The sequence below is a fragment of the Pteronotus mesoamericanus genome, unplaced genomic scaffold, assembly GCF_021234165.1.
Source record: "Pteronotus mesoamericanus isolate MK-2021 breed Mesoamerican mustached bat unplaced genomic scaffold, CSHL_Meso_final scaffold_705, whole genome shotgun sequence".
NCBI classification, from domain to species: Eukaryota; Metazoa; Chordata; class Mammalia; order Chiroptera; family Mormoopidae; genus Pteronotus; species Pteronotus mesoamericanus.
Genome location: NW_026555326.1, coordinates 10,368,179 through 10,390,941, shown reverse-complemented (window position 1 = coordinate 10,390,941; position 22,763 = coordinate 10,368,179). Strand labels below are relative to the sequence as shown.

At 40.9% G+C, this 22,763-nt stretch overlaps 1 pseudogene; it reads right to left on the bottom strand.

The window, feature by feature from the left end:
• Nucleotides 1-8,933: 8,933 nt before the first annotated feature.
• LOC129062088 (myb-related protein B-like) overlaps nucleotides 8,934-22,763 on the bottom strand; it is a 63,111-nt pseudogene continuing 49,281 nt past the window's right edge.

The following is a 22,763-nucleotide window of genomic DNA, read 5'->3' as shown; positions in this document are numbered from 1 at the left end:
ATTTCCTTATGACCCAGCAATCCCACTTATGGGAATACATTCTAAGAATCCTGAATTAGTAATCAGAAAGAATATATGCACCCTTATGTTCATAACAGCATTATTTACAATAGCCAAGGTCTGGAAGCAGCCCAAGTGCCCATCAGTAGATGAGTGGATAAAAAAGCTGTGGTACATTACCCAATGGAACTCTATACGGTTGTAAAAAGGAAGAAACTCTTACCCTTTGCAACAGGATAGATGGACCTGGAGAATATTATGCTAATCAAAATGAGCCAGTCAGAGAAAAACATATACCATATGATCTCACGCATATGTGGAATCTCATAAACAAACTAAACTGATGAACAAAATAAAACCAGAGGCATGCTTACATTGAACTGACAGATCTCAGAGGGGAGGGATTGGGTGAGACTGGAAGAAGTTAGCCAAAGAACATATATGCATAGACACATAGCCCATGGATACAGACAACACTATGATGAAGGCCATGGGGAGGGTAGGGGGTGGGGAGAGGGAGGAATGGAGGATATAAAAAATATTAAACTAAAAAGTCTACCCCATGGTGGTAAACGGGGAGAAAGCAATGCAGGCAGGAGGAATGCTGTGAACAGATCCATGGGAAAGGACAATACATGTCTTGATTGAGGGTTTCAATGGCTAGTTCTAAGATAAGAAAGGGAGCAATGAGTGATAAGACTGGAAAGGAACTGGGGACAGTTTTGAAGGATCTTTAGTATCAGGTGGGGAAATTTAGATTTACCCATTAGGCCCTGTAGAACTACTAAGCTGAATGTTGTCCCTACTCTGTTTGGTGCTAAAACCTACCATTTTTAGACCGGTCTCTACACACTTACTTTGTCCTTTTACCATCTCCTCAAAGATTAGACCAAGACTAAAAGCCTCTGTACTTTATTTAACATCAATCTAACTTTGAAGAGAAGATCCTTCTTGCTGGGAACTGTATGTCTTCCTTTTGTATCCAGAAGGCCTGGAACTGAGTTAATGACCCTCCAGCTCCCCATTCTTTCCTGGCCTTCACATTCTAGTACTCTGTCAGTGTTCTGATATTATATCATAACTCACAAAACCCTACAGAGTGTGTAATAAGTGGATTATTTACCAATGACCCTGGATAAATATTCAGAGGGATAAATGATTAAGCTCCAGATCTGTCAAATATTTCCCATAAATAAATAATTTTGGACCACCTTAATGGGCTTTGTAAATTACTTATTTATGCTATTGCCAGATTACCCTCTGGGTAAATTCCTCACATTTGCTAATTTACTGCTGAGGTCTGGAGAGGATGGGATGAATTCTGCTAGCCAGTGGGGTTGACTCTGCAGATGCCAGGTCCCCTGTCATGGTCTCCAGGTATGAGGTTCCTGGAAATAGCTTATCCTCTTGTTGCCTTATAGGAATGTGCAGCCAGAGGTGGACTGGCCTTCTTGGCCACCTGGAGATTTGTCCTGCATGGTAGTTATAGTACCAGGGTCCTTTTCTTACATTCTTTCAGTGAGCATGCCCAGACCTCCTTTGTCCCAGACTTTATGTTAAATGCTGGGAGGCCAAAAACAGAGAATTATGTGCCTGCATTCCCAGTCTAATGATAGAAACAAGAATGGACATAAAATGTGATCAGTGTCACTCTAGAGTATTATTTGAGCCCTTTGGGAAAATATCTAACTCAGCTGAAGGAAATGAGGAAGACACCAAAGTGTGGAGTTTAAGAGGATTCACTGTACTAGAAAGACTTCCAACTCAGCCAAGATTGGTTTGACTGTGTTGCTGTGATAATGAACAGCCTGAGAATCTCAATGGCTTATAGCCACAAAGACCCATTGAATTTCAGTTGAAGGCTCCGTTTCACCATCATCCTTTCCCCAGGACTCTTGATCCTAAAGATGCTGGTCAAAAGTGACATTTCCACTCCCATTATATTGGCCAGAGAAAGTTACATAGCTGTACTTGAGTTCCACTGAGACAACCTGGAGAGAGAGAGAGAGGGAGACATATCTGTGAATAGCCTTAATGCTTACCTGAAGTGAAAACTCTGACTCTAACTTACTCGCTACGCAGCCATAGAAGATACCTAAACTTTATCTTTTAATTAGTTCAGCTATGATATGGGAGTAACAGTAATAAGTACTTTTTTTTTGGAGAGTTAAATGAGACTATGTATGTCATACACTTAGTACATTTATTGTGCCTGGCACATGCAAAGTGCTCAATAGTTTGGTTAGCTGTTGTTATTACTGTTTTTATTATCACTAGTAGTAGTAATACTTGCAGTAGTATCATAAAAATAAACAGAAGAAGCTGAATATATTTTTTTTAATTTTCACTGAAGCACATTTTCTCATTGTTTTTAGAGAGAAAGGAAGGGAAAAAAGATTTAGAGAGAGGACAATGGAGGTAGAAAAACACCTGTGAGAGAAACATCAATTGGTTGCTTTTTGTACATGCCCTGACAAGGGACTGAACCTGCAACCTAGGCATGTGTCCTGACCAGGAATCAAACCTGAGACATTTCATTCTGTGGGACAATACCCAGCCAACTGAGTCACACCAGCCAGGGCAGAAGCAGCTGAATATTAAAGAGTGTGTCACACCCACAAACGCACATGCGTAACATATACATCCACACTTACCCTGTTCTGGGATGATGTCATTCTCCCAATATACACTCATCATCACCACCAGCACAACCTTCAGCCAGAAGTAGATGGTGGTGGCAGCAGTATAGCAAGCCTGAGCAACTCTGCTTTCATCTTTTGTCCTCTCCACATATATGCTACGCATTTGCATCACGCACTTACCCACTTCAGGCCTCCGTTACCTATATCAAATCAGCCAGAACAACAATACCATCTAAAACCTGAGAGATGAGCAAGCTAATCTCTTGAGTTCCCCTTCCATGCCAAGGCCTTTGACTTTCCTCTCCAGCTGCCATCACCCTCAAGCACTGAAGCTCTCTTGGGCTTTCTCTGCCTACCCAGAGGCCAGAGACACATCTCTTCCTACAGGTCTCACATTAGCACAAAATGTGTGCCAATGGAACAGAGAGAAGATCATATAAATTGGTTTGTTCTCTGTGTTTTGAGCTGTTGTGTAGAGGCACAAATCCATGGTTAGGAGGAGGGCCCTGAACTATTGTTGATCATTGAGGCTTGCTGCCTCTTACATCAACTTTCATAAGAACCATGATGCTTAATGAGCTGACTGTTGTTTATAGATTATCAAGAGTAAATTCTAGGCCCACAGGTCATGGTCCTACCTGCTCTATCTGGGACCCTTTATGTTCCATTTGAAAAAAAAGATATTATTTAACATCTTCCATAGTCAAACAAACTCTGACTTATTCATAGCTTTGCAGGTTTTCAGCACTGCATAAGCATGAATAAATTTTATTCAGTTAATTCCACAAATAGGGACTGAGCAACAGGTTATACTGGGAGAGGTGGGTACTCAAAGATATCTACTGTGCAGTTTGTGCCTTCTGGAAATGTGCTGACTATTAGGGAAGATAAGACATAGATGTTGTTAAATGATAATGTAAAGCAAAAGTTGTTAAATATGTCAAGGGTTGATAGAAGAACAACAGCTTTCTGATGACACATAGCAGTTAAAGGAAAGGCTATGACATCAGAAGTTTTTCTTACCCACATTCCAGCCTTGTAAATAAGGTCTTAGCCTTGGACATGGTAGGCATTTTAAGGGTGAATCAGGGTCTGAATACTAGCAGAGGTGAACAGACAGCTACAAAGGTGAGAAGAGTGGGACAGAAAAGAGAATGAGGCTATGTGGATCAGAAGTCAGTCTATGTGCCTCTCTCATGTTTCCAGAAGCTAGTGAGTTCTGGGCCTGGTAGTTCAGAGCACAGAGGTGTGAAACTGACAAGGTTTTGCTCCTCCTTGTAATAATTCTCTTAGTAATATCAAACCAAATATTTGTTGCATATCTACTATGTATCTTGCACAGGGTCAGACACTTTCATTCTATTATTTAATTTACTTCTCACAGCAACCCTTATCATTCCAAAATTTAGTACCCATCTTATGCAATGCATAGTTGTTAGAATATTAATTATTCTAATTCCTATGCTATCTTGAAATCCCTATGACAATTCTATAACTCGCAATTTGTACTTCTTAACTCTTTCACCTTTTCCACCCACTTCTTCAACCACCCTGCCATTTGACAACCATCAATTATTCTCTGAATCTGTGAATTTGTTTCTGTTTTGTTATTCATTTATTTTGTGTTTTAGATTCCACATATAAGTGAAATCATATGGTATTTGTTTTTCTCTGACTTATTTCACTTGGCATATCACCCTTTAGATCCATCCATGTTGTGGCAAATAGCAAGATTTCACTTTTGTGGTTGAGGAATATTCCATTGTGTATATGTACCACATCTTCTTTATCCAGTCTTCATCTATTAATGGATGGACACTTAAGTTGCTTCCATATCTTGGTTATTGTAAATAATACTACAATGAACATAGGGGTGCATATATATTTTCAAATTAGTGTTTGGGATTTCTTTGTATAAGTACCCAGAGGTGGAAATACTGGCTCATAGTGAAACTCTTAAAACACTAATCAGACCATACTGTTTTTTGGCCTTAAACCCTTTAATGGTTACCAGTCCCCAGAATAAAGTAAAATCCCTAGTAGGACATACAAGTCCTTCCATGTCTGGCTAACTATGTCTTCAATTTTATACCCCATCAAGCTCTGCCTCACTGTTTGCACCCAGTAATTAGAAGATCCAACATTTATTGATCATATGACTTCTATATGCCATGTATTTACAAGCACTTCACATGTACAGATGTTTTATCCTCATGGTAATCTTATAAAACAGATATTATATTCCCACTTTATAGTTGATAAAAACAGTTCACAGGGTGGTTTCATATTTTTCCAAAGGCCACAAATCTTGCAGAGCTGGGAGCCATGCCCAGGCAATCCAGTTCTAAAACAGAAATGTTGGGCTATTTGTGACTCCTACACAAGAAAAGTTGTTTTCAGACTTCCATGATTTGACTTATATTCTTCTTTCTAACTGGAATATCATTCTTTTCTTTCTTCCCCTGGATGGAAATTGAAGTGTGATTTAAGTGCTTATTTTTTCAAAGTATTTTTTCCTAAACTAAGTTTGAGTTTTTACATTTTTCAAGAGTGTATTGCTATGGAACCTGGTGAACATCTTTACGTGAACATCTTTATAACAGCTGCTTATGTGTCTGTCTCCTCTTTTGGGTTTAAAGCAACTTGAGGACAACCATACCACATTGGTTGTCCTCAATTAAAAAAAAAAAAACCTTGACCTACTTCCCCCTCCAGTTACCACTCCTTTCTTTCCTTCTCTTTGCAGCATAACTTCTCTAACCATTGTCTACATTTACAGATCAAAAGTAGTGCCCAGCTGAGCCCAGCAAAAATAGCCAGCTTACAGATTCATTGGCTAAATAAATGTTTGATTTTTTTTTTAAATATTTTTCCTTGTAGTCTTATTTATTTATTTATTTGCATTTTTAGATTTTATTTATTTTTAGAGAGAGGAGGAAAGAGGGAGAAAGAGAGAGAGAGAAACATCAATGTGTGAGAGATACATTCATCTGTTGCCTCTAAGACACCTTCAGCTGGGACCTTTGCCTGAGACCCAGGCATGTGTCCTGACCAGGTATCGAACCTGCAAACTTTGGGTTCACAGGCTGGCACTTAATCTATTGAGCCACACCAACCAGGGCCTTATATTCTTTCTTGAACCCACTTTAGCCAGGCCTCAACCTCCATCACTCAATGAAGAAGGTTTATGTCAAGGTCACTCATGACTTTTTCATGCCAGTTCTCATCTTGACTTACCATCTCATCTCGGCCTTTGACACAGGTGATGACCCATTCTTCATAGAAATTCTCCCTTCCCTTGGCTTATAGGACACCACACCCCCTTTTGTTTCTCTTGACTTCCCTTCAAAGTTTCCTTTGCTGATTCTTTCTCATCTCCCTGACATCTCAACATTGGAGTATATCTAGTTTCAATCTTTGGAACTCTTTCCTTATCTACACTCATGTCTTAGGTGATCTCATCCAGTCTTGTAGCTTTAAATCCCATCTATATACTAATATCTCACAAATTTATATCTCTTGCTCACAACATTCTATAATGAATTCTAGATTCCATTATCCAACTATTTACCAGCTATCTCCACTTGGGTGTCTAAAATACACCTCAAACTTAAAATGTCAAAAACCAAATTCTTGGTCTTCCCTCACATCCTTCACTCTCACCTACCAAGACCTGCTCCTTCTATATTCTTTTCTCTCTCAGTAAATGACAGTCACTCACTCTTCCAGGCACTCAAGCCATATCCTGCAAATCATCCTTGACTCTGCCCATTCTCTCACACCTAACATCTAATCTTTCAATAAATCATATCCATTCTACCTTCAAAATACATCCACAATCCAACCCCTTCTCACCATTCTCACAGCTCTTGCCTTGGTCCAAGTCACTCTCACTTGATTGTTGAGCAGTCTCCTCCTGATCTTCCTGCTTCTTCTTATTTCGCATGGCAGCCAAATATTCCTGCCAAAATATTTGTCAGGCCATTTCTGCTAAAACTTTCCATTGGCAGCACATCTTACTGATGCTAAGAGCTCAGAGTCTGCAATGATTGATAAGGCCCCTGTTTGCCTTTCTGACCTCTGGCTTTTTGGTCTTTTCTCCTTACCCTCTTTGCTCAGGTTATACTTTTCTCTTTGCTGTTCCTTAAACACACCAGAAATGTTCCCATCTTATAGGCTTTATATTTTCTCTACCTTCTTAAAATGCCTTCTTCAGATTCCTGCATGCTTAACTCCTTCACTTCCTTCAAATTTTTATTAATATCACCCTTTTGGGTTATCTTTTCCTGACAAATTCCCTCTCTTAACATCACCTGTTCTTCTTTCTGATTTATCTTCTTAGTACTTATTGTTATCTACTGTTTTATATATTATGTTACTTATTTATAATACTTTCTATTTCCTCTCTATAAAGGAAGAAATTGTTTTGCCTGCTTGTATTACTGTTGTTTTTCCAATTCCTGTTATAATACTTAGCACATAGTAGGCACTCATAAGTATTGGTTGAATGAATGAATGAATACCTGTAAGCCCAGTACATAGATACTCAGTAAGCATTTATTAAACTGAACAAGTCCTCAAAATCCACTATACAGTGGTTTTTCAGCAAGTGCTACAAATTTTCAAAGCATCAGATGCCACTTCTTTCATACATAAATACAAAAACATAGCCCCAAGTCAAAGAGAAATTACTTTTGTGTTCTCCTATATATGTTATTTGCCTGTCCAATATATCAGAGAGGAGAACAGACATTGACTAGAATTTAGTTCAGTAACAAATAGAAGAAAGAACTAGAAAACCAGCTACTCAATTAGCAAAGTTCTGGAAAAATGTTCTCTTCAGAAGGAGAGAGCTGTTTCTCACTCACATGGGAGGAAATTTCTGGTTTATTGTGGTAGTCTCCAAATTTATGGCTTTCCAATTCTGCCAGAAGCAACAAAGGGAGCACTGTATTTTAGAGTGGGACTTTAAATTCTGAAAAATTAACTTTAAATAGAGACACATTACACCTCTTCATAGAGCACTTTATCAGGAAAGTATTACTTGGCTGCCAAGTCTGCTCAGGCTGGGTACTATTGCAAGTGGCTCTCTATCCTACTAGTTCATCCACATAGGCCCAGCCTAGCTTCCAGCTCCATCTCCCTTCTAGGATTTTTACATGCAGTCTTGATTTCTCTTTTGCTTCTCATCAGCCATTTAAATTTCACAAATATTTATTGAATGCCTTTTTTTACCCTGCACTGTTCTAGGTTCTGGGGAAGGGTATAAAGATAGAATGAGTGTTTCATCATTTCATTCATTAGAATTGGAAAAGATATAGTATCCGTCAAGGACCATATTCTTAATTAACCCACATTTATAGAGTATAGGCACTGTGTACAGGTCAAGAGATGTATATTAAACAGATTGAATACTAAGAAAAATATTTAGATGCAATGCAAACAAAGAAGTAATGTGGCAGCATCAATAACATGTCATTGGGATTCTGACAATCTGGGTTCAAAGTTCCTCACTGCTACTTTTATGCCATAGATAAGTTTCCTTGGTTTCCTCATCCATAAAATAGAAATAACATTAACTTTCCTGCCTACTTCACAGAGCTGTCATTGGTAAGAATGAATAGGTCATTATTTAAATTGTTATTGCTTCTAGTTCATCTACTGCTATTACTAGGCACAATAATTGGTCCAAGTAGATAGAGATCAGTGTAAACTCTCCAGGAAGGTTTCTTGAAAGAGGTAGAACTTGGAGCCTGAGATGTTGCAATCTACTTCTAACTATTCCTGTGTGAATAGTTACTTGACCACCACAGCCAGTGAACTCCTTATACGACAGTTTGCTATTTAGTATACTCATTATAACACAGATCACTCCCCTGATTCTAGCCATTATTTTTTTAAAGGAGAAAGGCAATTCTCCGAAGAAAATATACCAATGGGATGAGGAATAAGTATGTTGACCATGTGCCCTGTTCTAAACAAGGGTCTGAGATGAATCCAGGCTTGACCAGAGCTTAGAAACAGCTCATAAGTCTCCCTGTGACCCTGGGAAGAGGACAGGGAAGGCCCAGGGGTAGAACTTTGTTCTGTTAGCACCAGAAACTCCTACAGTCACAGCTACACTCAGAGACAGGACAGTTGTGGCTGTGAGTGATCTGGGGAGGGGCTAGCTGCCGAAGGCTTCATACATGTGGTCACCAGAGTGAGTCTCAAATTCACAGACAAGCATCTGTTCCCTACTCCCCCCCCCCCGCAATAAACATCAGTAAAGCCTCATGACTACCAAGCCCATCAGGACAAGGCCTGGATCTGAGACATGTGGCTCAACTTCAAGTAGCCCAGGAGCTGCCTGGCTTTCTCCTGCATGAAAAGTTAATTCCTGATCCCCACTCACCACACCCCAGTCCAAAGGCCACCATCTTTCAGGCACTAGTCATGGAGATAGGTATTAAAAAGTGGCTTCAGAGCATCTGGGCAATCATCAGCTTTTCAGATTTGGCCTGCAGGAAGCCCTCAATGAAAAGGCTGTCATCTTCTTTGCTGTCTGGTGGGGTGAGGCTAGAAGAGCTTGATAACGCATGTCAGCAAAGACAAGGTCTTGGACAGTATGGACATCATCAGCTTCCCATTCTCATTAATAATTTCAAAAGTGAGGGTATTTTGGACTTTCTTGATGGGGCTCTACCTCAGCACAGTCTTTCTACCTCTTCTGCTTCTCAAGCCTACTTCATCTACAATGAAGTCTGCAATGTTAGGCTTGGAGAAGAGTACCTCCTTCAAGTCCTCCAAGTGAAGGGTCTGGGGCAGGGCCTTTAGGTCTCCCTAGTGTTATTTAATGGGGCTGGTGTGTGGGGAGTGTTGTCCACAAAGTACTTCTAATCTAGGGTTTCTGGTGTAGAGGTGTCTTAACCTCATGCAGGGGTGTATTGACCACTGACTTCTGGCTCACGCTGGAGTGGGTGTCAGCAAGGGGCTCTCCAGCTCCAATGTGTTCTGGGAGAGTGAGAAGGTCAGTGTCTTTATGGGTGTACCCTTGGGTAAAAGGTTGTTGCGGGAGCCCAGGAAGGACAGGTTAATTCTATGATCTATGATGGGGGATGGGGTGACATGCCTCTTCTTCTGCCATTTAAGCATAGGAGGCAGCATGCCAATTCTCAAGCCCTCCAATTTAGTGCTGGGAAAAATAGGATCAGTTTGCCCCAGCTCAGGTCCAAGATGATGTGGTACTCAATCTTGCTGGGCCCCTGGGGCAGCAGGCTGGTGGGGCAGCAGAGCCTGCTGTTGCTATGACGGCTATGGTTTTACTGGGCTGCTGTTTATCCTGATCTCTGCACACAGATTCTCAAGGAGGTCAAATTTCCTCAGGTCATACCAAGCATCAGAGTACAAGTTGATCAAATCCAGGTCTTTTGAGAAGCTGGACCCCACAGCTAAGATCGGAAGGTTTGCAACCTCCAGCACCCACTGTAGGATGGGTTGGTTTCTGGCAAGGAGCCCTCCTTTGTCTTCATACTTGGAGATGCCATTGAAAGGCTCTGGTGTGTGCACTCTATCCAGCTCTACAGTGACAGCTTCTTGTTCCTTAGCAGGGGCAACTGCTATGGCTTCCTTCTCAGTGCTTTCCCCTTCCTTTGTGGCAAGAAGTACCAGGGCCAGTTGGTTACAAGACTTCCTCGGCCTTCTGAGGGGTGGGCCCTCTTGTGGTTGTAGTAATTCTCTAGCTCCAACACCAAGTACATGGGGGGCTTTCAGTCTTTAGACTCATTGAGGAAGCCTCCCGTGTTTACCTTCTTTTTGACAGTAGGATTCCAGTGATTCTTCACAGCACTGTCCATCCTCTATGGCAACATCGTGGCTACCTCAGCCCAGAGTTCACCCAAAACATTGTGGTCTCACAGGTGATACAGTCTTCCTCCTTAGTCTAGCAGGACTTTTTCACCTCTGGGTTGAGGTGATTGTGCATGACACTCCTTCCCCAGCTCACCGTTCGTGTGCTCAGCAACCAGCATCTACTTTTGATACTGTTCCTCCTTAACCAGTTCAATGACCTTCTAATTTTTCCCTTTGGTCCACAACCCCTTGAAGAGATCTGGATTCAAGACCCTCAGACACCAGTACTGGCATTGCAAGTCAGTGCAGTTAAGAAAGTGGCTAGGGAGGAACTTCCAGTCTTGCTTTTCAAACTGTTTCATAGGGGTCCTCAGCTGCTCATCTTCCTGGTGGGTCCATTTGACCTCGCACTTGCTGACCTTCTACTCCACATATCTGAATCTGTGTCTTGGTAGTGCAGCTCATCCAGTTCTTAACCGCACACCCTCTGAGATATCCCTCCTGGCATGGGCCACACAGCACTTGCTCTCCTTCCAGCTGAACTCTGGGCATGAATCTGGCTGGGATCATGGTGCAAGCTACTCCAGTGGCTCTGAACTTCAGGACCACACTGGGAGTTGTTAAGAGTGTCCACAGGTCCTGCTGCTGCTCACAGGAACCTTCTTCTAGCCTTTAAATACCCCATTGTCTTCTAGATAAAATACAGACAGCTTTAAAGACATTTGTGGTCCTGGGTAATCCTTTCCCATAGCTGCTCCTGCTCTCCTCACACCTTGCATTCTAACTATGCTTATTTCTTTACTCAAAATGATGGTTTTTTTACTGTTTGCTCATCTGCTGTTGAAGTCTGCAAACTTATCAAGGACCTGGAAAATGCCTTCCGTCTCTGCACCCCCAGTGCACACAGAAGTCTTTCCAAAAAACTGTTAAATAAAATTTAAGCAATGAAAGAGAACATAATTGATGGAGAAAAGTAACAATGTCATTCCAGGCAGTGTAGTCAGCAGAAATAAAGGCACAGAAACTGAAATAGGGTGATTGGAGGGGAGGCAACAAGCAGGCCCTTGTGTCCAGAACCCCTGTTGTAGGGAATGACTAGGAAGTAGAAATGGGAGGCCTAGGAGAGTCATACATGGAAATTGTGAGTGCTGGACCTCATGTAATGTGAGTCTGAACTGGGGGCCTGGCCTTTGTGTAGAGAGAAGGTCTGGAGAAATGGCTTAGTTGGTACTGGATGGGAGTCAATCCAGCAGTGATGAGAGCAGGTCAGACACAAACTTAATGAAAGCTATAATTAAGATTCTAAATCAGTTGATTTTGAGTTAATCAGAAGGTAGATTTTTCTTGAGCAAGCCTTCTTAATCAGATTAAGATCCTTGCAAGAGGACTGGACCATTCCTAAAGAGACTCAAGTCTGCAGAAACTATTTCCTGCTAGCATTGAAGAAACATTCATATTATGAATGGGTTACAGAGAGGGTTGGCTTCTAGTAGTTGAAGACTTCAGTCCTAGAACCATAAGAAACTGAGCAGACAACCTATTCACAGTCTGCATGACACAGTCCTACAGACTTCCCAGTCTGCCTCCCCTTTTCCCATAGATCACGGGCTTTAGAACCACTGGACTAGTTATTGCTTATCTCCCCCCATTATCATATTCTAACTTCCATGACTTTCTGCCCAGATGTGTGACCTACAGGGCTGTGAGCAAATAAATGTGTGCTGCTTAAAACTGCTAAGTTTACAGTATTTTGTTATACATCAATAGATATCTAATATAGAGAAAGGGGGAAATAACCTATTAGTTTTATTTCTAATCATAACTTCTTCCTCAGGGACATTGCTAATGTAAGATGCCTTGAACCAGTAAAGTAGCATCAAAGACATGTCTAGTATGAGGTCTTTAGGGTCTTTTAATATAGAAGACTCCATAAAGCAGAACAGCCACAGCTCACCCATTAATTTGAAACATTTCCCACCACCTTTGAATACTTTCTACCCACCCTCATGCCTTCCATCCAGGGCCTTCTATTTCATGAGCATTAGGAAACCTTCACTTATTAAGGTTTTCAAGGCACCGCTGTCAAGTAAACAGGCATTGGAAATGACTGAAGTGTCCTTTTACAGGAAATTTGCTAAATAAAACTATGCAACTATTATATAAAAAAGGGAAATAATTTGTATAGCTATGGGGAAAATCATATATATATATATATATATATATATATATATATATATATTAAAGAGGAAAAAGCAAAGGATCAATCAATGACTATCCTTCCTTGTATATAAGAAAGGAGATACATGAACACATATATTTGAATAGGCTTGTAGAAACACTGGAAAGATACAGCAAAATCTCATAATCCAGTTGCCTATAAGGGGTAGAGTGTGGGAAGGAGCAAGATGAATGAAGATGGTGGGAATCAGACTTCTTGATATATTCCTTCTTATATCATTTTTTGAACCTTTGAGCCTATTCGAAATACATTATTTAACATTACTGAAACATTTTGTGGGAAAGAGATTCCTAAAGGACAAAAGACACTGAAGAACTATGATTCAGCAATAGAAATAGGCAGTCCAAGAATCACAGAGAAAGTAGCCAGAGGTCAGATTTAATTTTGCAACCAGAGGGAAGCTATCTCTGCATGTTAGATTCTATTTGCCAGATAACATGGGCCTGTGTAACCAGGTACTTCTGAGAGGTCTTGAATGTAAGAACAATGGGAGGGAGGTGTTAGGATGTGTTGTGGGGTGGGTGGGGATGCCACAGTATCCAATCTAGGGCACCCTGTTATCTTCAGGATTTGATAGCAAACTAGTCTGAATATGGAAGTTGTTGTGGGCTAAATTGTGTTCCCCCGAATTTATATGTTGAAATCCTAACCTCGGTACCTCGGATTGTGACTATATTTAGAAGTGGTATCCTAAAGGGATAATTAAGTTAAAGTGATTCAAGTGGACCTTAATCTAATCTGACTGGTTTCCTTATAAAAAGAGGGAATTAGGACATAAAGGGAAGACCATGTGAAAGCACAGGAAAAAGATAGTCATTTGCAAACCAAAGACAGATGCCTCAGAAGAAACTAATTTTGTTTACATATTGATCTTGGACTTCCAACCTCAAGAACTGAGAAAAAATAAATTCCTGTTGTTCAAGCCACCCAGTCAGTCTGTAGTATTTGTTATGACAGCCCTAGCAAACTAATGCACAAAGGGATTGGAGGGCAAGAACAGCACTGCTAAAGGTTGAGCAAGGAAAGAAGCAAAGCAAGGGTAGGTTGGGGCACAACACTGAGGAAGGCACAGTTCTGGTGGATCCTGGGAGAAAAGGAGGAGAGCATTGAGAGGAAATAGGCACGTGTTTAAAGAGGAGATGATTGCTGGGGGCAAAAAGGAGGATGCCTCCTTTCTCTCTCTTAAAATTCAATTTTTCCCTGATCCCAGCCCTTCCCCAGTGCATACTCTCAATGTCTCCCTGTTCTGAGGGAGCAGATTTAGCTCTAGAAAGGGACTGTGTGGAGTTGTCCCCACACCTCCCCACCATCTGAGGGCTTATTGTGCCCACAGGTCTCTCTAATTTTTTTTATTTACTGATTTGGGAGAGAGAAACATTGATTAGTTCTTTTACCTATCCATGCATTCATTGGTTGATTCCTGTATTCTCCCTGACCAGGATGGAACCCATAACCTGGTGTATGAGGATGATGCACCAACCAACTGAGCAACCCAGCCAGGGTGTGCCCACAGATCTTGATTGGGTGATTCTTGGAGGAAAAAATTTCCACTTTACTCCAGAAAGTTCTCTGGCTACCAGTGCTCCCTAGTGCAATAAGGAGCAACGGGTTGGCGGGGGGGGGGGGGGGGGGTGCCTTCCAGCTAAGGAAGGAGCTGTAGTCTGGGAGATGTGCAACCAGGGGTTTACCACAGCTTCAGAAACCTAGTCTCCTCCTGCCTCCTCCACCTTGTATCCTCTGCCCAGTGGCAGCTGGGCTGGTGCCCTTCCCTTACCCAGGCATCTCACCTGTGGCTCCAGTTTATTTCCCAGTTAATGAAATGGAGCTGGGGGCGGGGGGGCGCAGGCAGGAAGAACCTGCTTCACTGATGGTGCCCCTGGAGAGGCTGAAGTTCTTAAAGATGTATCTTCCGGAAGATGGACCCTGAAAACCTGTTTAACTTTCCTCACCTCTCTCCAAGGCTGTCTTTGGGTCACATCTGCCAACTGTCTTCTCTGCCAAACATCTCCCCATAGCTCCAGACTGTATCCCACCTTCCCCGGAGTGATTGAGAAGGGGCCTAGGCCAAGGCTGGTGTTTGGTGGTAAGGGAAGATAAGGAAAACCTGGCAGCCTGAGGTCTATTCCTTCTGCATTTGCCAGCTTTGTGTCTTCTAGCAAATTTACTCATTAACTCCTTCAAATGTAAGCTGGGATTGTGCCTGGAAATTTTGTTCTTCTTTATGAAGTCAGGGAAGGTGAGGGAAATAAGACTCAGATCACAGAAAACAAGCTTCGGTATTCTGTGGACAAAACAGTGGCCACATACTAAATTTGACAAGCTCAGGGGAGGCCTGCATGGTGGCCTTACAAACTTGGAGACCAAAAGTAACCTCATAAGAGATCTGAAATTAAAACTTTCTAATTAAAACCGAGTCATGGTAGTCTTGTCCTAGTTTAATATCTTCCCTGATGAAGGTAAGTCTTTAATCTAACTGAGCCTATTATCTTGTTGCATATACAATAACATACCTTTGGAATGTCAGAAGAATTTCCTTTTGTTTTTCTGACTCCCTCAGAGCTCAATTACAAGAGCAGAGACCACAAATCCCCTCATGGTTATTGTTATCATTGACTGTTAACTATCCTCTACCTATCTGTGTAAAAGAAGTATGTTTCTATTCATTTTACTTTTTGTCCAGTCCCAAAGATTTCCCAGCTTTGTTTTTTCAGCCTCCTTAATCTTTCAACAATGAATTTCATGTAACTCCCTTATGCCTCCTTTGATTGTAATGTATAAAATAAGGTGTAAAAGTGCCATTCTCTAGATCAGGGGTGTCCAACCCGTGCCCTCCCCACCCCCCGCCTGTTACCCAGTGAGGGGTACAGTCCTTCAGAAGAAAAAGAACGTAAATCTGGAGTTCAGCTATGCCGGCCTCTTGCTGTTCCAAGCACCATCTGCTGCCTTACCGCAATCTCCAGTTATTATTTGAAAACCAAGTGGCACCTTCTCATGGCCCAGTAGCAAGAGTCCTTTCTCCACTTTCCTTCCCCCACTGTCTTTGCATTGTTCCCTCGTGATATGGATCAAACCATCTCTGAACTCACATGCACATGCTGTAACCAGGGGCAGCTGCCTGCATGGCTGCTGCATCTTGCTTTCCTGCTTTCTAAGCAGCATGGGAAAGGGAGACCCCACTCCACTCCCAAAACCACATGGTCAAAAGCCACTAGCATGGCTACTGTGCCTGGGTCCCAACTCCAGAGGGAATCCTCGCCAACAACCCCATCTCTGTCTCCTCTGACAGGCACTGCAACCAGGGGAGCTGCCTGCCCAGTTACAGCCTGAGTTTAAGTTATACAAACCTTCCTGATTCACCTTGTTGATATGCAAAATAACCATCTTTGCATATGAGGTTTGAAGCTATCCTGCTGTTGTTGATATTCAAAGTAACTCTCAATGGTCCTTGGCCTGTTATTGACATGAAAATGACTTTCAATGGCCTTGCTCCCTGTTTCCCATCCCCCATGGCAGCCCACCTTGGAGAGGGGGATGAGAATATCCTATATTTTCCTTGGACACCCGAATTTCTGGACCCCATTACAAATCCACTTTGGGGGAACATAGCTGCACCCTGTTACAGAATTGCTTTCTGAGAATCTGAACAAAAACCTTTTACTGCATAAATAAGAGGCTGAACTCATTCAGCTCAAAGATATGGGACACTTCTTCCCTCCAGCTCTAATCTTGAGTATTCTTAGGTGACTACTGTGCCTGGAATACTCAATTGGAAGAATCTATGTGGAAGTGTTTGGGGCCACTTTCCCACAATATAAGGAGTCTAATATGGAATCCCAACTCATATGTAATTAAATAATTGACTTATCAAGGGACATGCACAGAAAGGTTGATTACCAAGCTACTTGAGTCGTCATGGCTACACTATACAGCTGTGGAGAGAAACTGAGACACATATAAGGTTGAATACAACTGAGAAAATGACAGTACTTTGGAGAATAACCCTTTAACCCACCTTGTAATTTTTCTAGAAATTTGTTCAGACTCTTCAGATATCCAAAGAAAACTAAAATTAACATAGGAAATCATGCTTCTAAGGCCAGAAACTCCCAGGTCCCAGCTCACATTAATACTCCTGCAATTAGGTAATAAATAGAAAGCCTTTACTTGCAAATACTTACAGAAATGGGAAGAATTAATTTTAAAAGATATCATTAAGATGGCCAAAATGGCATCGTTTTGGAACTTAAAATTGTTTGCATGCACAATTAGACAATACCGGCTCTAAGTTTAAATCAAATGAATGGAAAGTTTACCTTCATTGGAAATTAGAAGCTTCTAGGAGAAGCACAGATAAATTCTCTTTTTCACTAGAAGTTAATCAGAACTTTTAGAGCCTGTCTTTGAATGAGAAAGGCTTCTGAAGCTGTTCAGTGACAACACTTCACCCTTCCTTCTTCTTTGACTGCCCCACTTTACCATTTACTTTGTTGTCTAGACTCACTCTCTTTTCCTCCTCCCTTTTCTCTTTCTCTTCCTACCTCTTCCACCACAGCTTCCTATTGACCTTAGAGACATGGAGAGTGGAAAAAAAAACCTGGGTAGACTACAAAAAAAAATTACCTCACAAATTCTGTAGCTTTGTTGGAGAAAATCCAGTGTCAAGCAGAAGGGACATGCAATTGTATACACTTTTTTTGCACTAGAGCAGAATTAAGAAATATACCTAAAGATTTTCCCTACTTTCTTTGGTACTCTGATGGGTTCACAAAGGAATGTAATTTAACTGTTAAAACATGTGATTGTGGCTGAAAGGACAAAGCCAGCAATTACCATTTGTCATTGTGGCACCATTTGCCAAGCACATTTATGGTCTTGTTAAACATGACTGCCATTTTACTCCTCTGAGTTTATGTCCCCAGGACTGGAAATTACTGGAAAGCAACAACAGAATGTAACTAACCACCCCCTAAAACCATATGCAAAAGATAACATTGGAAAACTGCAGCCTCATGTTACAATGCCCTAACAGCCGAGGGACCTCACATCAGCATTATGCACCTTTTTATAATCCAATTATAATTCAATAAAAGCTCAAAGCCCCCTCAATGCAGGTGTATCTCTCCACACCATGCCCCTCTCCTTTCTTGGAAAGTGAATAAAACTTTACACTCTACACTTTCTTCTCTCTGTAAATTTTTCACAGCCCATGTCACCAACCACCCTAACATTCTGGTGGCCTGTATGGGACATTCTCTATTTCTCCCTCCCTTCCACCCTCCTGAGACTTGCAACTAGGGGATAAGTGGGAAGCAGAAGCTCAATCTGGGCTAAACCCTTAAACCCTGTCTCTTTGAGGTCTGGAGAAAGTATTCTAATGCTTCTCCATCTCTCCGGACTCTGCAGACAGGTTCCTCCTCACCCACCTTCATGGCCAGCAATCAGTTAAGTCTCTCTGAATCTTGGGATGAAAACACTCACTTTGTTAAAAGTGATAGCTTATTCCCTCATCTCTTTGTCATAAACCCTGGAACTAGGTCTCACTTTCCCAGGGTTTCAGCTGGGAGGGACGCCTCCATTTGGCCCCCTGCTGGATTCAGTCTGCTCTGGGGACCCAAGGATGCCTGGATCCGAGACAGATCCTGTGTTCAGTCTGCCTTCAGGCTCAGGGATGCTCAGCTCTGGCCACAGATCTCTAGGTTGTTTGAGTTGGGGACACACTTCTCAAACCTCCCCTGCCCCGAGTTGTTCTCATCCCTGAGATATCCTTCCCTTTTGTTTTTCATAGTTCTTGCCATGGGCAATATTCAATCAACCCCACACAAGGACTCCTCATTGGGATGTCTCCTCAAGAACTTTAAGACTCTGGAATTTAGCAACCTCAAGCCCAGGCACTAGATTCTCTATTGCAACATGACTTGGCTTCAATACAAACTCGGTGAATAGGAGGTCTGGCCCAAGGACAGATCTCTTTACTATAATGCTACCCTCCAACTTGACCTTTACTGTTGACATCACAAAATCCTCCTTAGGTTTAGTTCTCAAGAGGAGGAGACAAGATTTTAACCTTCAGTGGGAATTCCAGGCCTCTTTCTCCTAACTATGGCTTTTTGTTCAATTTTGCCTAAACTCATAAGTGTTTTCCTCCTTTCTTTGACCTATTTATTTACATCCCTGCCACCCCCCATGTCTGTGCAGCTACAGAGAAATTGCTGTGTTTGTTTTTGCAATTAACAAGCAACAGGATGCCTGCCTATCCAATGTAGAGAAAAAATAATGGGTGATTTTTTTTATTTTTAAGATTTTATGTATTTATTTTTAGAGAGGGGAAGGGAGGGAGAAAGACACCAATGTGTGGTTGCATCTTGCACACTCCCTGCTGGGGACCTGGCCTGCAACACAGGCATATGCTGTACATTGGGAATCAAACCAGTGACCCTTTGGTTCATAGGACAGTGCTCAATCCACTGAGCCACACCAGCTAGGCCAAATAATAGGTGACTCTGAATCCCTTCATCTTATTCACTTAATCCCCCCTTTTTTCTGGTAACTGCCATCTCCCCTCCCCCAGCAAGCATCTAGACAAATGGTAGAGATGATTATCCAGTCTGTTTTTAACACAGAACCTGTTTCTTCTAAGTGGGAAATATTATGGGGCAACATATATGTTTACTAATAAATCTGCCCCGATTCACCAGGTAAGGTGAGACTTTCTTGAAATCAATAATGCCCAAATATCTTTTTGCAAAAGGGTGAAATGTATTTAGAACTAAATAAACCAGATACTGGACCAAATGGGAAAATAATGATTTTAAAGGAACCTCCCAAGAGGGAACTAATCTTAAGACTGACTAAATGCTTGCTGACCATCTTTTCTTCATAATTCACTTTCATGAGAGCCTCAGAGACAGCTTAACAGGGTATCCATTCTACTTAGAATGGCCCAAACCACCCCAGAGGCTTATGCAGAAGCCTCTAACTCTTGGCTTGTTACATATCTGCCTCTTTGTAGATGGGAAACCAGTCCACAGTTCCTGAAGAGTTCCCTATTGGAAAACATACCAATTGGGAGAAATTTGACCCTGAGTCCTTCAAGAAAAAGACTAATCTTTTTGTAGCATGGCCTGGTCTCAATATAAAGCGGGCAATGGGGAGGTTTGGCCAGTCAATGACACTGTTAATTTCAATACTATTTTGCAATTGGACCGATTTTACTATTCCTATGGGAAATAGACAGAGGTTCCATATATTTAGGCCTTAATGGCTCTCAGAAATGACCCTAAGCAATATGCTGTTGGTAAACTGGAAAAATGTATACAAGTAGAAAATACATTTCAAATAATCAGGCCAAATGGAAACTGAACTTTTGCTATCTCTTTAATAAAACGAGGGTGATTTTAGGGAAAGGAATTGTTTTTCAATGGAAATCGCACTGTCCAACTGACACCCACAAACTGATTGAACCTTAGTTTTTCTAGTTTTCTTCCAAGCTAATGTTTCATTTTTTTCTTTCATCCTTTGACTTGAAGTTATTGAGAACTAATGATGCAGTCTATGGCTGACACATACAGAATTTACCTACCACCCTACCTCTCCCTTTTTGGTACTTTAAGGCCAATATCTGGTCCTTTTCCTGGCTAATTCTCATCCTTGGAAAAAACCTATAGCAGGCGTTTTCTTTCTTCTTGTTAGGCCATATCTCCTCAAATATGTCATATCCTTCATTCAGTGGAACATTGCCTCCACAAATGGCCTCTGGCCTCAGCTCTCACTTTTTGGGCTGTCCAATTCTACTCTCTTCTTCTTAATGACCCATACCTGGATCCACAGGCAGGAACTGCTTTACATCACTATCTTGTCTGAAATAGTTACAGAAGAGACATTCATCCCTGCTCACCAAAACCAAAACCAAAACCAAAACCATGCAAAGAAATTAAGAATAAATCAATTTTAAAACCAGAGTGGAGAATGAAAGGCTAAAGCCACCACCATTTGGTATTGTGGCAGCATTTGCTCAGCAGGCCTATGACTTTGTCAAATATGACTGTCATTTTACTTTTCTGAGCTTATGTCCCCAGGACTGGAAATTACTGGAAAACATTGATACTAACTGCAACCTCTTGTTACAATGACCCAGCAGCCCAGGGGCCTCACAACAACCCCCCACACATACATACACCCTTTTATAATCCAATTATAATTCAGTGAAATCTCAAAGCCTCCACACCTCAATGGTGGTGTATCTCTCCACACCATGCCCCTCTCTGTTTTTGGAGAATGAATAAAAACTTTACTCTCTACACTTTCTTTGTGAATTCTTTCACAGCCCTTGTCACCAAACACCCTAACACTGGCTATTCTGTGCTATTCCAATTAATATATTCACTGGTTCCTGAGAGCAAGGCAAGACAATTGCTAGAGTTTGCTGAGAAACTCCTGTATAGGAGTTGGTTTTTATTGTAAAAAGCCAGGTCACAATAAGGTTTATAGAAAACTGAAATGAGATTTAAGAAAGGAAAATAAATAGAAGTAAGCATGTGGTTGCTTCAACTTAAGTTTCCTTCTCCTTAAGAGTAAAGCTTCTGTACAAATGGTAGGGATATCTAGTCAACCAATGACTGCTTAAATCAGAATCTGTCCCTTTCCATATAGGGAATGTTACAGGGAAACATGTGTTTTTGCTAATCAAATCTGACCCAATTCACCTGATAGGGTGAGATTTTCTTGAAACCAATAACATCCACATATCTTTTTTTTTAAGAAGGGAAAAACATATTTAGAAATAAGAATATAAGATACTAAATCATTTGGAAAAAATTAATTTTAAAGGAACATCCAAAAGAAGAAATGAATCTTGAGACTGAATGTTTGTTGTGGGATGTTGCAATTTAATTTGGGGCCCTTTCCAGTACAGTTATTGACAAGATCAAGTCAGCCTTTCCTACTACAATAACTATTTTATTGATAATTCTTTGCCCCTACCTAATATTTACCAATATCTTTTAAGACCTAATGCACTAGCTGGAATTAAGAATGATATACAACATAGCTTTTATAAAAAAGATAAGCTTATAATTTTATGTATAAGCCCCTGTAATTCTCCTATCCTTTAAGTAAATAAAGCAAATGGAAAAGGATGGAGATTTGCACAGAATCTCATAATTATAAATAAATTAGTTATTCTCAAACATCCTGTGATTCCAAATCCACATAACCTATTATCAGCTTTTCCTGTAGACTGCCAATATTTTTCAGTGATAGATTTATACAGTGCCTTTTTCAGCATTTCTATAAAGAAGAATGAGAAATACCTCTTTGATTTTGTCTAGGAAGATTTCAAGTTTGCTTGAATAGTAATGCCTCAGGGATATACAAAGAGTCCCACCTATTATCTTAGATACTAAGAGCTCATTTGACTGGTATTAAATTTTCCAGATATTTGACTCTAATTCAATATATAGATGCTTTATTTCTATGCTCTAGAACATGTTATAGACTCCCAACAGAGCACAATTTACTTATGACAACAGCTGGCCATGAAGGGACACAGGATATCAAAGGACAAACTTTGATTCAGCTTACCCTGGGTAAAATACTTTGGTTATATAATATCTAAAGATGGGTTCATAATTAACACCATAAGACTCAGAGGAATAATATTCTTTCCTCTTCTAAAAACAAATGAAAAATAACAGCTAAGAGGATTCCTGGGTGTGACTGAATACGGTCACAATTGGATTCTAAACTTTGTATTAATGGTCCAACCTCTATATGTCTTATTAAGGTCAAATTGAACTGATTCAATTTGGCGTAACCCAGAAGGAAAACAAGTTATAATATGTATAAAGAATTATCTAAAGCTCCTGCTCTGGTACACCTTAATTATAAACTTGCTAACATTTTATACATGAAAATAAATAAAATATTATTTAAGTTTTAACTCAAACACATAGAGATTATCATAGACCTTACAGTCAACATTATAGTCAATAGTTAGACTCAGTAACCAAAAGGCTACTTCTCTGCATAACAACCATCTCTGCTATAAACATAGC